Below are 19,498 nucleotides of genomic sequence, written 5' to 3'. Positions count from 1 at the left end.
TTCTAGTTTCTTATCCCATGACACGGAATAGGTGTCGTCTAGTTCCGATTCATCATCTTCGTCATCGTCGTCATCATTCTCCGAGCGAGGCAGGTTCAGCGAGCTGTCAAAATTGTCATCACTGACGAGAATCTGGTTCGAGCCCTGCATCTCAGAGTCGTCCGTCCGCCGCGTCATTATGGTGGAAAGGGTCTGCAAAAAAAAAAAATATATATAATATAAATAAATAAAATGTTAATACTGTTTGGTGGTAACTGTCTGTAATTATGTATTAAGTAACTAGTCCCTCTGCCATGTACAGTGTACAGGCACTGACAACCAAACGCACAGTCTTCGTTCCGCTTAGTCAGCAATCTATTATGCTATAATTAACATGTGAATCCTTGACAGCCAAGACCACCCGAGACATGCACACTTGGCTTGCCTGACAATTCATCTTCTATAAGATACTACTGTCAATGATAGTTTGATCAATCCACGCACTTCGAATTTTCAAAGTGCAATATCTACTAAGGTTGACGACAGTCACTTTTTGCACCTTTGTTTTGGCTTCGTACACAATAAATATAGCATATTTCACCGCAATTTCACTTGAAATCCATATTTCGTAAAAGGTACAATTGTTTTAATTACAAGATTTTCTACAAACACATCCAGGTGCATTAATAATGTTCAAATAAAAAATATTCAATAGCAATTTTACATTGGAATTTTTCCAGCATTCTGAAAACAGAAACGTCATGTACCGTACCTAATTTAGTGTTATTGTAAGGAGATGTAAAGTGAAGTCATTGAAATACTGACGTCATTCAAATTGAAAATTAGCTATATTATTACAATGCTTTGCCACATTAAAATATAAACTGGTCTACTAACCTTGACCCCTGTCAAAATTCTATAACAAGCAGACAATGCTGTTCACAGGTTGGTATTTTTTAATTTTCCATAATTCTGCACAAAATATTAAGTTAAGTTTTAACATGAAAGAAATAAAAAGTACCTTTTGTCAAGTATATCATATAAAAAAATTAGCGTTGGATATGTTTTATTTATTGTGTATGAAGCCAAAACAAGGGTCCGAAAAGTGACTATCATCTACTTTAAATGTCTATGGTGGGACCAAAACCTTAGTTTGAGAGTCTGAGAGATGAAGTTTTTGAAGTTTGAAGGCCGTTATGACTATTTCGTATAGCAATTCATATAATAGGTAGCATATCCAGTGTAATCAAAATATATGATATTTTTTAGATTACATACTTTTTTAATTTAATAACTTTGCAAATTTGATGAAAATTACACGTTTATTAACATTTAAGCCGGTTTAGACAGAGTTCGTCCAGAGTTACGGTTCTTGTGATATATTGATTAGAAAATACCAACGTAAATAAAACGTCAAACTGACCAAATGTTTGGACTATGTGTAAGACATCTGTAAAAAAAAGTCTAAGCAATGCTTGTTTTATTGATTGGTATAAACCTGAAAGATATTGGTGTTTCTAAGAAACCAATCAAACTCAAGATAAGAAGTGGGCTGGGACACAATTTCGGTCCTGACTTTTGAAAGAGGGATATTTTAACATTTGACTGTAATAAAAATATGTGTTCAAACCAGAACACATTTAAAACAATAAGCAGAATAAATAACATTATTTTATTGATTAAAATCACATGAAACAGGGGTCTGAATTTATAGTTTTGCTGTTTTAAACAGATCGGTATGATGCAATGCAAGTATGAATACATATAAATAATAATCCAATTTATTTTGATACCTACACCCATTACAACATGTGTGGTTCATTGTTTTATTAACTTATTAAGCCTTCAAAGAGGCAATTATTTCGTAACACTTTCTTTGGTGTCCTAATTACTGGGGAAATGCAGTTTAAGACAGAGTTTTATTCCTAATAAATTAACTGTGCTGGTTTACACAGAATGCTGGTTTAGAGAGATGCCGGTTTAGACAGAGTCCACTGTATATATATAAACTAGAATGATAACAAGTTCTATTTGCAAAAGTAATAACTGAACTTTATATATAGGCTATTATTTATTGCATAAAACCCATAAAGTCGTGTCTTTTTCTCTGTTTTTTTTCAGTCTGCTCACTTTTAGGAAAATAATAGTTTTGATAGTCACGATGAGTTACAAATGGCATATTTATTATAACCCTTTATATTCCTAGAGAGAAATATAACCTGCAAGTGTGTATTCAGAATTGAGAACGATGGTCTGCAAAAAAAGCGGTTATGGAAATATATCTGGTACGGGGAGATAATTCTGCAGTGGAGGTTAGAGCATAGCTGTTGTGCTAGCACAGTGAGTTCAATAACACTAATAATGAACAAAGTCTACAGATAAAGGCACATTACTACCTTGTCTGGTGGCATCTACCGTAATTAGTAGAGGGCTTCCCGGAAGTGATTAGGCTGTTTTTTCTTTCTGTCCCAACTAATGCCCCACAACTGGTATATCAAAGGATTTCTGTGGGAAAATGCACATAAAAGATCCCTTGCTGCTAATGGAAAAATATAGCAGGTTTCCTCTCTATGACAGTGTCAAAATCACATCCAATAGCCGATGATTAATAAATCAATGTGCTCTAGTGGTGTCGTTAATGAAAACAAACTTTAACTTTAGTCTGGTTTAATTATCCACCTAACATTAACCACAGCTTACCAATTACCATACATCAAATAATGCCTTACCTGCTACTACAGATTCACCAGTAATCCACAAGTCATGTTTTACTCGTAAGCAAGATCAATTCTGTTAATTATTTTCTTCGGAAAAATAGTTGAAGATGATTTTTATGCCTTTGTTTACCACAAAATCAAAGACATTTCCTAAGTATATGACGGTCAAGGAAACAGAATATTGATAGAAAAAAAACCCCACCAAACAAAGTCAATAAAGAAAAATCATTAGTGAAAGGTAATATATTGTATTAACAGCTGGATTTCCAATTAGAAGGTCTTATCAGATGTTTATGAAAATATTGAAATAATTAAAATCAATAACATCCTCAACTGTAATTACTTTTTTGTATACTTTGCAAAACATGAAAGATAAAATAATTACTAGTATGCAAGTGCATGGTTATTTGATGAGTGGATGTGTGAACATGATGAAAGTCATATGTAAACAATGTCATAGCAGCAAATATAAGATCTAGATAGAATATTATATATGCATTCTTTTCATGTATATATTAATTAAAAAACTGATGAAAAAAAAATAAAAAAAATATGGAGAAACAAATGTTTCTGGGCTTTTTTTCTAGATAGGGTTAGCTTCCCAGAAACACACAATTTATTTTTAGGCCTAACAGGCATCAGTACCAAATTAGGGCTGTATACCTAGAAAAACCCCACTAAATAATAATAAATATCAGAGCACAGTAATATTCAGTGTTTCCCTGCTACAGAAAAAGGAACTTTTTAACTAAAAAGGTTCTTTAAAAAAAAAATTAATGCCCCCAATTATTTTTGGTTACCTGACCAACCCTAATTTTAACCTGTCAAACCTAAAAAAAAAAAAAAAGGAATGTACCAAGAATATAATATGGATCAATTACTTTGGTAGGTGATCAGTTTACCATATAAAATAATTTCTCAATATAAAATGTTTCTCCAACCAACTAGGGGTGGGACATAGCCCAGCGGTGTTGTACTTGCCTCATGCACAGTTGGTTTCTCCAGCCAACTAGAGGTGGGACATAGCCCAGCGGTGATGTAATTGCCTCATGCACAGTTGGTTTCTCCAGCCAACTAGAGGTGGGACATAGCCCAGCGGTGATGTACTTGCCTCATGCACAGTTGGTTTCTCCAGCCAACTAGAGGTGGGACACAGCCCAGCGGTGATGTACTTGCCTCATGCACAGTTGGTTTCTCCAGCCAACTAGAGGTGGGACACAGCCCAGCGGTGATGTACTTGCCTCATGCACAGTTGGTTTCTCCAGCCAACTAGAGGTGGGACATAGCCCAGCGGTGATGTACTTGCCTCATGCACAGTTGGTTTCTCCAACCAACTAGGGGTGGGACATAGCCCAGCGGTGATGTACTTGCCTCATGCACAGTTGGTTTCTCCAGCCAACTAGAGGTGGGACATAGCCCAGCGGTGATGTACTTGCCTCATGCACAGTTGGTTTCTCCAGCCAACTAGAGGTGGGACATAGCCCAGCGGTGATGTACTTGCCTCATGCACAGTTGGTTTCTCCAGCCAACTAGAGGTGGGACACAGCCCAGCGGTGATGTACTTGCCTCATGCACAGTTGGTTTCTCCAGCCAACTAGAGGTGGGACATAGCCCAGCGGTGATGTACTTGCCTCATGCACAGTTGGTTTCTCCAGCCAACTAGGGGTGGGACATAGCCCAGCGGTGATGTACTTGCCTCATGCACAGTTGGTTTAGCATTGATCCCCTTCAGTGGACCCATTGGGCTATTTTTCATTCCAGCCAGTGTTCCACAACTTGTTTAACAAAGTATGTGGTACATACTATCCTATTTCTGGTATGCTGCATATAAAAGATCCCTTTCTGTTAACCAGAAAGAGTAGCCTAAATTGTGTGGTGCAGCAGGTTTCCTCTCTCATTATTTGAGTGGTCCTGAACCATATGTTTGACACTATATAACTGTAATTAAAATGTGCTGATTGCATCGTTAAATAAAACATATCTTCCTTTTTTCCTTTCTACAACCTACTCTATTTTTTAACATTTAAAGAATTTGTTTGGCACCACGAATAGACAGTATTACAACATGTGCTTCATTACCAGGAATTATAAAAAATACCAAATGAACATCATTAGCAAATGGCCACCAATATCTAATATAAATGGTAGACATCATTACAAAACAGACATCGTAACCCAATGCCACCATTACCAAATAAGCATCACTCATAAAGGACGATCAACCACCAAAGTACATGTCTTATCTAATGACATTACAGAATTTATAAGTTTGATAAACACATCATATTGCAATCTTTGGTTGGAGTTAGTAAACCACTGTAAAATAAATATTCGATTCTAAATTTTTAGTACCCTATATTAATGCCAAACATAAATATTAATAATATGCAATGACACGATTAAACTTTTTTTTATTACATTAATTTTGACTGTAACTATCAAAATAGCAACATGAAGCCATAAATACCATTTTATATGAGCTAAGTGTATAAGTGTAAAACACAGAATCAGAATGTAGCACCTGGCTGAGATAAGACAGGTTTAAACACCTGCTATTTAGCCCTGTCAAAACACTGCAGCAGCTCATAACTCACAGTAATTACAGTCAAACCCAGCCTCAGCTGCAGGTAATTGACATTAAATACAGTTCTCAAGTGAACACAAAATAACACGTTACAACAGGAACCTTTTCGCACCTAAAAATCTGGAGAATTCTTTCTGGCTCTGCAAAATGATAGTGTGTCCAGAACCCTCATCCAGACATGGTCAGAAAGTTGTCTGTGACATTTTTTGCCAAAGAGTAACATGCATGTAATATGAAAAAGTGCAAGTTTTTGAGGGTTGTATGTGTAAATAAATGAAACCGGTTTAAACTGGAATATACCAGGAACCTAAATTTAGATAGGGTCCCGTTTTAGAATTTTAAAAAGTTGGGGTTGATTTTGACAGGATTCAGGTTTGTTGAGTGTTTGGTTTAGACAGGTTTTACTGTATAAATATAATATATATATAATGTGTGTGCACTAGAGTATATTAAATTTATCATGTATTTTAACCATACATTGAAATATTTAAATATGTAGTACTTTGATTTGTAAAATTGGATGGACCATGCATTAATGTATGAATATGTGTGTCTTATAAAATGTGTATCTAAAAACAAATTACTTATATAATAATTAAAAAAGAAATTGTAATGATTCAAGAAACCCTGACAGCATTTATATTTCTGGTGGCAATATATATTTTTAAAGTTTGTTAGTGTTAATGGCGGACACACTCAGTACTAATATTCAACCCATCTTTGAGAAATTTGTACATTTTAAAAATTATATAGATATCAATAATGAATTAACTTTTTAATACATTACCTTGCAATTCCTTCATTTTGCTTTTTTATTATAGTGATTTACATTAGTATTGTCTTTAGTCACCAAATAATGACCATCATAAATAAAAGCATGTAGTGACCAGAGTTATATTTTGATTTAATATTTTGCATTTTTAATTAACATGGTTGTAATACAGAACACTGTTACCTAGTGACACAGAGTTAGAAGTACAATACAGCATTTATTTGTATGATTATATGAGTTGTAATGACTAACATAACCTATTAACGTTATATTACATAATTATGTACTATATAACCAGTCCAGTGTCTGTAATATTAGCAATATGGAAGACAAAGCTTTTAATAATCTTTTCTGGCTTAGCCTCATAATGCTGTATAGGGCAATTTGCACATCATTACAAAAAAACTGGATTGACCAACAATAGAAAATACAACAGCTACAAGACAGTGTTCTTTAGACACATCAAGGGGGTGGGATGGGTTGGTGGGTAGGGGGATGTAGCCCAGTGGTAAGACACTCGCTTAGATCAATCTTCATCGGTGGGCCCATTGGGCTATTTCTCGTTCCAGCCAGTGCACCACAACTTGTATATCAAAGGCGATGGTATGTGCTATCATGTCTGTGGGATGGTGCATACACAAGATCCCTTGCTACTAATGGAAAAATGTAGCGGGTTTCTTCTTCAAGACTATATGTCAAACTTACCAAATGTTTGACACCCAATGGCCAGTGATTAATAAATCAATGGTCTCTAGTACGGTAGTGTTGTTAAACAAAACAAACTTTAGATATTTCAGCACATCAATACCCATGAGAAAGTACACATGCACAAATCAGAGGATTTAAACAATAATATTTGGTCTATTTGAAAAAAAAACAAGCATTCTGAGAGTACTGCTAAATACATGTTCCCTACCTCGGGCCCAACAAATCTTTGTATCTCCTAAGTTAAAAGGCCATAACTCTGTTGAAATGGGTAAATTGCCATCAAAGTCAAACTTGATCTTTAACAGTACACAATAAAGCCACATACAAAATTTCAGCTCAATATCTCGAGGCATTATGGAAAAAAAAATTAGATTTTTTTTTTCAATTGTTTTTCTCAGTTCAAGAGCCATAACTCTGCCAAAATAGGTAAATCGCCATGAAAATCAAATTTTATCTGTAACAGTACATGATAAAGTTATACACAAAATTTCAATTGTGAAATAAACTTTATGAGGGTCACATAGACAGACAGACAGAAACAAAGACACACAGAACAGGATGGAGAAGAAACCTATAGTCCCCACCAGTTGGACCAGTAGGGGACTAAAAAAAAATCCCATCCAGCCCCTATTAAAGATTCTGCAAAGATATGCTGCCACTTTGCATATTCCAGAGGAAATCCTGCATACATATCTGATTTCTCCTATATACTGTTTACCGGTAATCAGTAGCTCTTTGGTATGGAGAGAGAAAAGTCAATGTGACTCCATTGATTACTTTCTTTGATTTCTACATGTACACGCAGATTAACAAGTACTAGAGGAAGCTGCTGTAATGCAATGTGGGCACAACAAGGGATCTCTTATATGCCCTTTCCTATAGGCAGAACGACATAATCAGCATATGCCATAGCATTAGATGTACACTTGATATATACTGAATGACAAAAGAAATACAAGTAAATAAAATACCCTGTGCATAATCTGTAGTGTACATTTTATTATTATTTGGCACATCGGTCCCCGCCGGTCCCCCCCCCCCCCCCCCCCCCCGCCCACATAGTATATTAAATTTTATGTATCAGTTACAAGGAATGAAATTAATACTGTCTGGCTGTAACAATTTATTCTTCGTTGTTTTTTATATCTTTTTTGTTCACTTAGTATATTTATGTATCAGTTATGAGGAAGCAAATTAATATTGACTGGCTGTAACACATGTGCAGTATATCTCTTGAACATACCCCCACACCAAAAAAAAGATAAAGAAAAAAGAGTAGTAGCTGGAATATGTTGTTGTATCAAGGGAATTATGTTTGATCATTGGAACAAGAGAACGAAGATAAAACCACCAATGGTGTTTAAACATCCATAACAATATAAAAATGAAGATACCAATGATTTTCACAGTACAATTACAAATAGTGTGGATTCATTCAACTGACGATCCAGTTCACTGATGCAGCACATCTCAGGGTTTAGTGAGCATATGAAACCGAACGAGAAGTAGAAGAAGAAGATTCAGTTTAAGACTTCTTTCACATGGACCAATTTGACTATTGTGAGGAAGTGGTATCGTAAAGCACTGCCTATAGGAAAGTGCTTATAAAAGATCCTTTTCTGTTTTACTAATAGGAATAACTTATGTAGCAGCAGCCAGTTTCCTCTTTCTATCAACCAAATATCAAATTAACCATATTTTAGACACCAAATAGAGATGAAATGAGACCAGGGCCCTGTTCCACAAAGCAATCTTAGGGGCCGTCCATAATTTTCAACATTTTCATGAGCATACAAACCGTATGCGGGGGGAGGGGGTTAAGAGGCCAGCGTACACTTTTTTTGAAAATGAAAAATGTCGATCAACATTTTTCATTTGGGGATGTACACTTTTAGGGGGGGCAGAGGGGGGTCAAAAGTGTACGGTTTGTACACTCATGAAAATGTTGAAAATTATGGATGGCCCCTTAACGATAAGATACATAAAGTGCATAAGGTGATCTTAGTGCTAAGATTGCTGCATGGGACGGGCCCTGGAGTCATTGAACAAACATTCCTTTCCTTTTCTTTTACTGTTGTCATTTATTTTCTATCTTCTTCAGTGCAGGGTGCAGCAACTTCCTGATATCCTCACAGAACAAAAACAGACTAATGTATCTGCTCGTTACATGATGAAATCAATGTGATGTACATAGATTTCCTATTCACTATTTTAGTGCGACGTACATAGATTTCCCATAAAAAAAACCCACTGGTTAACACGAAGTGAGATCATTAACACTAATAGTCATGATTAGACACAAATGTATGAGATGCTAAATAAAACTGCTGTATAAACTTTATTTTCCCAAATCAGGAATATAAATTGGGATGCTGAATGAATGAAAACAGTTTAACATTTACAATGATTGAAAACAGTTTAATAAATTAGAATGAATAAAAACAGTTTAATATTTAGAATGAAAGAAAACAGTCCAGTCCAGAGAGTGCAGTGGATGTGAACAACTACTTTTAAAACTCCATATTAGATTTTTAGAAAATAAATTTAATTTTTACTACTGAAGATCCATTTTCTCCAAAATATGTACCGTACAAATTGATACATTACCACAGAAAATTTACTGGATGGAAAATTTCAAATCAGCCTCATAAATTTAATATGTCATACTAATAAGCATGATCATTAAAACATATACATGCATACTGTAATAATAATAATAAAAAACCCATTAATAATAAAAAGGTTTTTTGAATAACTGTAAAATGCTGTAATGTTAGAATTCCATTTTGACCAAATAGAAATTTGATATCCCTCAATGAGACAAATCACACTTGAGGTCCCCCAAAACAAACCCACCCCCCCCCCAAAAAAAAAACACCTTAATAAATCAAATAAATAAATATAGAAAATATAGAAAAACATTAAATTTTCTCTTTATTATTTTACTTCCATCATTTTTCCTTCATTCTCAAAAAAAAAAGAAGACAAAAAGTCCCTTGAACAATTAGTGTAAACTAATTAGCCGATGTATGACATCCTTTTAAGTGATGTCACTTCAGTAAAAATAGTACCCCGGTACTTTCTACTAGGGCAATGACACCGTTTGAATATTATTTTTAACTAGTGTCTTTCACTGACATTTTCAGATATTTCAAAGAATAATATATAATAAAATTAATCATTAAATTTATCTACAGAATAAAATAACATACCTGTACAGTCAGCTCATTCAAAAAAGGTTAACACAAGTAACTCCAAATGTAAAATTTTGCCATAAACCATCCAAGTAAAAATATTTCCAAAAGATGTTATTATTATGGCCTGTTTCCATGTGTGGGTATTAACTGGAGATCTAATGACATTATTTTATCAACTGACTGTGCCAGACCCATTAAAAAAAATCTTTAGTCAGTCCACTATTGATCAGCAGCACAAAACCAGCACACACATCATTTAATGCAGGGAGTGTTCGCCTTAGAAATCAAACTGCTTCCTCAAACACAAGTGTGCATCCACTACAATGCAAACAGAGTACATGTACACTCTTTAAAACACTTCGCTAACATAGATAAAATACACAGCCACTGACAGCTTTCTGTGAAACAGTTAGGTTAAAAACAAGAATTCTGTGGAATTACTATTTCTCATTCCAGACAGTACACCACGACTGGTGTAACAAAGGTTGTGGTTTGTACTATCCTGTCTGTGGGATGGTGCATATAAAAGATCCCTTGCTGCTAACTGAAAAGAGTAGCCTATGAAGTGGCGAAAGCGGGTTTCCTTTCTCAATATCTGTGTGGTCCGTAACCATATGTCTGACACCATATAACCGTAAATAAAAATGTGTTGAGTGTGTCGTTAAATAAAACATTTCCTTCCTTCAAACTGCTTCCTCAAACACAAGTGTGTATCCACTACAATGCAAACAAAGTACATGTACACTCTTTGAAACACTTCGCTAACATAGATGAAAGAGGGAAATGTTTTATTTAATGACGCTACTCTTTTCGATTAGCAGCAAGGGATCTTTTATATGCACCATCCCATAGACAGGATAGCATATACCACTGCCTTTGATGTACCAGTCGTGGTGCACTGGCTGGAGCGAGAAATAGCCCAATGGGCCCACCGACGGGGATCGATCCCAGACCGACCGTGCATCCAGTGAATGCTTTACCACTGTGCTACGTCCCACCCGCCAATCCAAACAGAGTAGATGTACACTATTTGAAACACTTAGCTAACATAGATAAAATACACAGCCATTGAAAGCTTTCTGTGAAACAGTTAGGACATGTTACAAACAAGAATTCTGTGGAATTAATTATTTTGCCGACCACGATCTGGTTGGATTAAGCCAAATTAATTTTAAAATGAGTTAAAACACACTTTTTTCATTCTCACTTTTTCTCTTTCTCTCTCTTTCTATATGACTTTGTGATGTAAAATTCTCTATTAATCTAGTTTTGTTTTCTAACAAGTGTTAAGACGAAGATTCACAGGTGCAACTATGACTCAGGGTTCCTTGTCTATGAGACATGGAGCTAAAGTTATAATTGAAGGTGCCCCAAAAGTTTAACTGATTTTCGTTATAATGTTAACAAAACTGGGGTAATTCATGATGTAATGTAAAACTAATGACAGATAATTATATTTGTTTTAAATCTTAATATTACAGACACTGCTTTGAAAACAACTGAGAGAAGTGATTAATTGCTCCCCCAGCTTAGACAATGTGGAGCCATTGAAGACATTACCATACTGGAACTCTACAAATTCACAAGCTAATGGGAACTAACAACTACTCTCCTTGAACTAGTCTCGGGGGAGTGATGGGTGGTATGGGTAACTATATTTACGTGCCCCTATCCACGAGGGTTCAGGCACGCCCACCCCGGATTCAGCCTCTGACATCGCCAGTTGTCGATTCCGGGGCGGGAGGGGGGGGAGTGATGGGCAGCCAGACTGATAGCTCCCCTTATATGGCAAGGCCTGAAATTAATTTTGTTTAAAAATATAAATCACGCATTACAATGAAGATACACACATGCAATTGAAAGCCAAATCACTGCCAATGGAAAAGTAAAACTTGTAATGTGTTTAGGAAGTCAAGACACTCATGATCGATCACAAGTACGCACCAATAATCACTCTATAACAGGGACTGATACAAGATATTTTATAAGGGATGGGGTGGAACTTTAGAAAATATCACCTACAACAGAACACTAACATGCATTATATATATGACAACTGTCTCAAGAAATACCTAGCAAACCAAGATGTTACATGCCTACAAAAAAATAAATACTGATTACATTTGTATATACGTTCATTATACATTTGCATACACCAAGACTCCGCCACTCACTGAATCTACATCTGGTTCTGTATCTTGCTACAAAAGCCAACATCATCAGCACCAGTGAAAAGGTAACGCTAGTATTTCATCATCCAACTGGGAAAAGGTGAGACACAAACAGTTTATCATAACCAAGCATTTTGGTAGATGGTTGGCTTATTATTAAAAGTTTTGATATTGAAAAAAGATTATATGAAACTGAGATACAACAAATGTGGGGTTTTTTTCATCTGGTCAGTCTACTACCACTAATAATGAATCACATGAGATTTTATATTGCAACTTATTTGCATGCTTATCTATCAAGGTATCATATTTCATTTCATTTCAACTTATTTTTGTGCTTTTATCCAATTAAGGTTAAAGCACACTGTCCTGGGCACACACCTCAGCTATCTGGGCTGTCTGTCCAGGACAGTGGGTTAGTTGTTAATTGTTAATGGTTATTGAAAGAGAAGAGGGTGTAGTGGCCTTACACCTATCCACTGACAGTGTTTCTGCCAGAAAGAAATTTTTGGGTATGGCCCTATGGAATTGAATGCAACCACAGTCAACGGGCTATAGGGGGCCTCCACCACAAAGAAAATGGGTTACATTTAGGGTTAGGCTTAAGAAAATCATACAATAATGATAAGAGTCATTAATTTTGTTAAAATGTTAACTTAAAAAAATACAAATTTGGGTATGGCGCCATACCCATTTTACCCTCTGGCAGAAACTCTGACTGAACTATCTGGGCTGTCTGACCAGGACAGTGGGTTAGTTGTTAATTGTTAGTGGTTGGTGAAAGAGAAGAGGGTATAGTGGCCTTACACCTACCCACTGAGACGTTAAAACTAGCTCTGGGAGGGAGCCGGTACCGGGCTATGAACCCTATACCTATACCAGCCTTATGTCCAATGGCTTAACTATGATGCCACCGAGGCCAATATCACATAAGAAAAACCAGGTGTATTCTTATATGGACCGGCCTCGGTGGCGTCGTGGCAGGCCATCGGTCTACAGGCTGGTAGGTACTGGGTTCGGATCCCAGTCGAGGAATGGGATTTTTAATCCAGATACCAACTCCAAACCCTGAGTGAGTGCTCCGCAAGGCTCAATGGGTAGGTGTAAACCACTTGCACCGACCAGTGATCCATAACTGGTTCAACAAAGGCCATGGTTTGTGCTATCCTGCCTGTGGGAAGCGCAAATAAAAGATCCCTTGCTGCTAATCGGAAGAGTAGCCCATGTAGTGGCGACAGCGGGTTTCCTCTCAAAATCTGTGTGGTCCTTAACCATATGTCTGACACCATATAACCATAAATAAAATGTGTTGAGTGCGTCGTTAAATAAAACATTTCTTTCTTTCTTTCTTATATGGAGATTACATAGTGAGAGTATTTTTAGGTGGTGTAGATTCATGAAAAATAATTTATGAGCCCCATAAGGGCAAGTGAATGATTTTTTACAAATCTACACACTGAGGTGCATTCTCCAAATTAATCCATTATTCATTTTAAAAAATCACATAACTGCTAAATAAACTTATATTTTATCTTTCCTAATAAAAATATTGGTTAAAATGCAAATAATATTTACTAATTAATAACCACAAATGATAGGATCCTTTTGAATCTAACCAGTCAGTAAATCCTCAGCAGTGGATTGCTGGCATTAAGCATGATGCACATGCTAAATGTGTAATCTCTGATTCCGATTTAGTTTCCAACAATCTTCACTGTGTTCCGCCAAAATACATTTTTATCACTAGTATCAGGTTTATAAGCCTTAAATTACATTTTTATTCGATGATGCAGATGTTCGGCCTCATAGGCTAAAGAATTGTATTTGTGTGTAATATACAAGCTCTGTCAGTTGGGTGTTTGAATCCTTGACCTGAATGTACAAGAAGTTCAAATTGCATTGTTTCACAGAAAAAAATAATCTACACCTAGAACAATAGTGTGACATCACAGGTACCAAACTGCATTGTTTCACATGTGTTGATTCTTAAAACATGATCTACACTTGTGTGACATCACAGGTATCGATTTATACATTCATGAGTATGTTAGCGTTGTGTTAAATCTACCATGTAGAAATTGTATGAACGTAGATATTGATGGACAGTTTTTATTTCCCCAAAGTGAGATTGAGAGATACAATTCTCAAATGAGTCTCAAAACATTTAAACAGCATGCATCATAATGTATTTATTATCAGGATGTTGCCAAAAAACCAGGAAATTATAATTATTTAGAATTATGACATGCACATGAAATGTTTATAACATATATCAACCTTAGGTCAACCTTTAAAATAGACAGCTCTGTGATAAAGAGTACTTACAGGATCAGTTATTTTCTATGGACTTTGGTTTGCCCAGTTCAACCTAGTGTCCCATGACTGAATCAGTTTGAATCAGTTACTGAATCAGTTTAAATCAGTTACTGAATCAGTTTAAATCAGTTACTGAATCAGTTTAAATCAGTTACGTTAAAGGGACTGCCCCAAGTGTGCTGCCATTTTAAAAAGGTTAACATTTTTTTGTTTAATGACACCACTAGAGCACATATTACTCATCGGTTACTGGATGTCAAACATTTGGTAATTATGAGATAATAGTCTTAGAGAGGAAACCCACTACATGTTTCCATATGTACCATCCCACAGACAGGATAGCACATACAACTGCCTTTAATAAACATTGGCTGGAACGAGAAATAACCCAATGGACACATTGATGGGAATCAATCCTAAACTGACCGTGCATCAGGCGAGTGCTTTACTACAGGACTACATCCCACCCTGCCATTATAAAAAATTTCCAACTAATAATTAAGGCCCTTTTAACGACTAAAATTACACTACAAATAAATATTTTCATTTAGAATATCAGTGTCTCCATATCCAGTATGTTTCTGATCATCCTAATGTATGGTAGCAAAAATGTCTCTCCCCCCCCCCCCCCCCCCCCAATATATATATATTTTTTCATACATAAGGAATTAACAAGAGATAAAATCTGGTTTAGATTACTACAAAAGAAACACATTGAATATACAGATATTGGTATTCTTAAAGGGACTGTCCTGAGTTTGCAGTAATTGTAAGATGTTTGCGATAACAGAGCCTTGTTGGCGACTACTATTTCATACTAAATACATTGTCTTGTTTAGAATACCAGTGTCTGTATATCGAATGTGTTTGCGGTTGTATACTGATATTTGTAGCACTCAGTTTTTACTTTAATTCATGATATATATTTTTTTGTATATACGAAATTATTGAGAGGTAAAATCTGGTTTGGACTACTACAAGCATTAGGACAACAACAAACACATTGTAAATACAGACACTGATATTTTAAATAAGAAAATGTATCAAATTTGTATATAACGTCATTGAAAAGGCTCTATTGGTCTGAAACATTTTACAATGGTTGTAAACTTAGGACTGTCCCTTTAACAACAATCTGGTGTTAGTCTGCTTTGAGTCTCATTGCACTTTGTTATTTCATTTCCCCGAGGAAGTGTAAAATTTTAAAACAAAATGACTGGTATAGTCTTTTTAATAACTACAATAAGCATTGTATTTACAATAGCAGCAAACTCAAATAGTCTCTTTAATGAATTAAAAGATAACCATGTGGAGTTTTTAAATTTGCCGGTGTTATTGTATATTTGATCCCGCAAATGTCATTTTTGACCGAAGGACACCATTTAAGGTTAAAAATGAAACATTTGCAGGCATCAAATAGACAATAACACCTGCAAATTTAAAAACTCCATATGGTTATGTTCATTGTAAACTGAATCGTTTTTCTTTGGAACTAACTATATATTTGGTATTTCTTAAAACAATATCTGGCTACAATGTAACAGTAGACCCTTGAAACGTCAAATTGGCCTGTTCCAACTGCTAATGTCATTAGCTTTCAGGGTATTGTTTTCATTTGATCCCAGAAAAAGAATGTAATTAACCAATCACAATACAGAAAAGAGTTGTCATCAGTTTACAATGAATGTTTAACGACAGCCCAACATGAAAAACTGACAGTCTGTTTAACACTGAATATTAATGTGTTGATACTTACCCCGAATGTTATATCACACTACTCCTGTGGATGTCTCACACTATACTACTGTCCTGCAGACATGTCTTCCGTTATCACCATTTATCAATATCCTCTTAAACACTGAATCTGTCTTCACTTACGACAAATACTAGTGAAATATTGAAACACAATTCCCACATGTTTCCTAGGTTACACACTTTTATATCAGTTTGACGTTTGAAATCAAACATCTTCCTTCCTTCAGAGCATTTCAGTAGTGTACAAGAGTTAACACCACTATAACTGTTGGTCAGTTATAGTATTAGAGTGAATATCAACACACAGACAATCTTCAAAATAAGACATGTCAGTCAATAATTCAAAGAAAAAATCCACTTCTAACTTAAAACACACATTTCATGCCTTTTGATCTTGAAATATGTCATCACAATGTTGCATCATTATACTGCATGGTTCAGCACATAGTATCAGAGTGAACAACAGTAAGAAAAACTTTCACAAATAAACTTTCTTCAAAACATTGCATTATACTGCCCTCTAGATCAACTCATTTAACCTTAGCTTGTTGGCTGGTTACTGAACGAACAACGGTGTGCAGACAAAACAAATCTTCCACAATTAATATTAGAACAAATAACACCAAAAAACCCAAATTCTTCCACAAAAAACCCCACAAAAAAACTTTCTTCAAAACAATGCATAAATTATACTGTACTGTAGACCAATTAACTTAACCATATCCTGTTGGTTAGTTATAGTATCAGAACGAACAATGATATGCAGAGAAATCATCCACAAATAATCTTTCTTCCTTCCAAACATTGTATTATACAGTTCAGCAAATCAGCTAACTTAACCTTAGACTGTGACATAGTTGCAATACTGGTCTGAAAAATGGTTTACACAAGAGAAATCATCCATGAATAATCTTTCTTCAAATCATTGTATTATACAATACAGCAAATCAACTCACTTAACCGTAAGATTGAAGTAGCTGCAATACTGGCCTGAATAAGAGTTTACACTGAAAAAGTCTTCCAGAAAAACTAAACCAAATTAGCTGGAAGCCTTATTGAGTTATGGGACGAGTTGGTGAAGCGGAATGGCACGGGGAGGTGTGATGTAAGATCTCTGATCACCTGAATATGTTTAGATGTAGTGATTCACGGCTGCCTGACAGCTGCTTGTAAACAAGTGGTACACACTGGCGCTAGTGTTGGCAAACTTATCAAGCCTCACAAACGTACATCCCTGCTAACAAGTGGTAACACATCAGCATTGCTCTTTTATCAAAAAGACCATTAGGCAAGATGTTTATCACAGAGTGGGGGAGAATAATAACAAATGAAAGGTTTTTAAATATTTATCAAAATTATAGGTGGAGTCCATGCAGTTTTAGATAAGATAAAGGCCAACACAGAAATCACCATATGGTGTTGACGTGTGATGGGGAAACATGTATCTTTGCTGAATTTGTAGAAATTTTCATGTTTAATAAATGTGTTAAAATAATGTGTTTGTAAGGCGAATCTGTTGAAATTTGTGCATGTTTTTTAAAAAATCAGCTGAATTAAAAAATATATATATTTGATGAATCTGCTGAAATTTGCTTGTATGTTTGGTGAATCTGTTGATATTTCTATGCATGTTTAATGAATCTGTTATTTTTTATGTATATTTGGTGAATCTGTCTGAATTTTTCTTAAATGTATATATACCCCTGGTAGTCAAATAAAGTTAAAGTTCTTTATTTTTAATGACACCACTAGAGCACATTGATTTATTAAGCATGAATGTGATTAATTGGATGTCAAACATTTGGTAATTTTGACATATAGTGTTAGAGATGAAACCTGCTACATTGTTTCATTAGTAGCATGTGATCTTTTATATGCACCATCCCACAGACAGGATAGCACATACCATGGCTTTTGATATACCAGTTGTGATGCATTGGCTGGGACGAGAAATAGCCCAATGGGCCCACTGATGGGGATTGATCTTAGACTGACCGTGCATCAGGCAAACACTTTACCAGTGGGCAACGTCCCGCCCTGTATGGTCAAATAGGACCAAGTCACCTGCTATTAAAGACATACTGTCACAGATTTAAGGACATTATTTCTCTAAAAATGGATAATAAATCAAAATTACATTAATTTTTGCAGACCAAATCTAGTTATTGCATCACTTTAACTATACCATGATGGAGTGAAATCCATGTCAACCCTCTCAGCAATTTTAGTTTTTGAATTATGGACCATTGCCATAATTCAATTATTTTTACAAAATATCATTAATAAGTGGAGTATGGTGGTTACATATATGGTTGAATAAAGTACATTTAGGGAAAAATCAAATATATATATTTTCAGGTAATACTTTGCTAGGCCATGTAATAGGTCAGTGGTCTATGACAATATGCCTTTAACATCAACTGTCAACAACAATCTCAGTAAATCTACATGAAAATTAATTGAAAATGTGGTTTTTCTTAAAGAGGTGTCCATTATGTACATGTTAAAATGTATGCATTTGTTTTTGGACGTATAACTCAGTGACTTTTATAGCAGGTTCAGAAAGATCTCCAACCAGCCTCTCCATTTGTTATAAGTTATTTATAAAAAATAAAAACAGACCAAAAATAAACGGGAAGCAATATGACTGTTCAAAGAATTCCATGAATCTTGTCTTTGGATATTTCCAGATAACTTCCAAATAGCTACATGAGGAGGTGGTAAGCAAAAAAATTGACGAATTGGGTTCACAGTAATGCAGGACTTCTTTAGCTATACAGAAAGTGTTGGGTTTTTTAAAACATAATTTCATGTATTTCTGGGGAGATAACTGTTCTCCCTACCTCCCCTGCTAGGTAAAATGTTAAAGTTTATTTTCTTTAACACTACCACTAGAGCACATTTAATTATTAATCATAATGATTGGATGTTATTTTAATGGAAATCAGTTAAATATTTTCATCAGCAGGAACTGATCTCTTATACAAATGTATTAACTTTTCCAGAGGACAGCACATTCTATGACCTTTGATATACTAATCGTGGTGCACTGGTTGGTATGAGAAAAAACAAACAATCAGAGAATGAAGGAAGAAAGGAAATGTTTTATTTAACGACACACTCAACACATTTTATTTATGGTTATATGGCATCGGACATATGGTTAGGGACAACACAGATAAAGAGAGGGAACCTGTTGTCACCACTTCATGGGCTACTCTTTTCGATTAGCAGCAAGGGATCTTTTATATGCATAGACAGGACAACACATACCATGGCCTTTGATATGCCAGTCGGTG

Source organism: Gigantopelta aegis, chromosome 6 (genome assembly GCF_016097555.1).
Source record: "Gigantopelta aegis isolate Gae_Host chromosome 6, Gae_host_genome, whole genome shotgun sequence".
In the NCBI taxonomy this organism is placed as follows: domain Eukaryota; kingdom Metazoa; phylum Mollusca; class Gastropoda; order Neomphalida; family Peltospiridae; genus Gigantopelta; species Gigantopelta aegis.
This window is presented reverse-complemented; position numbering follows the sequence as displayed.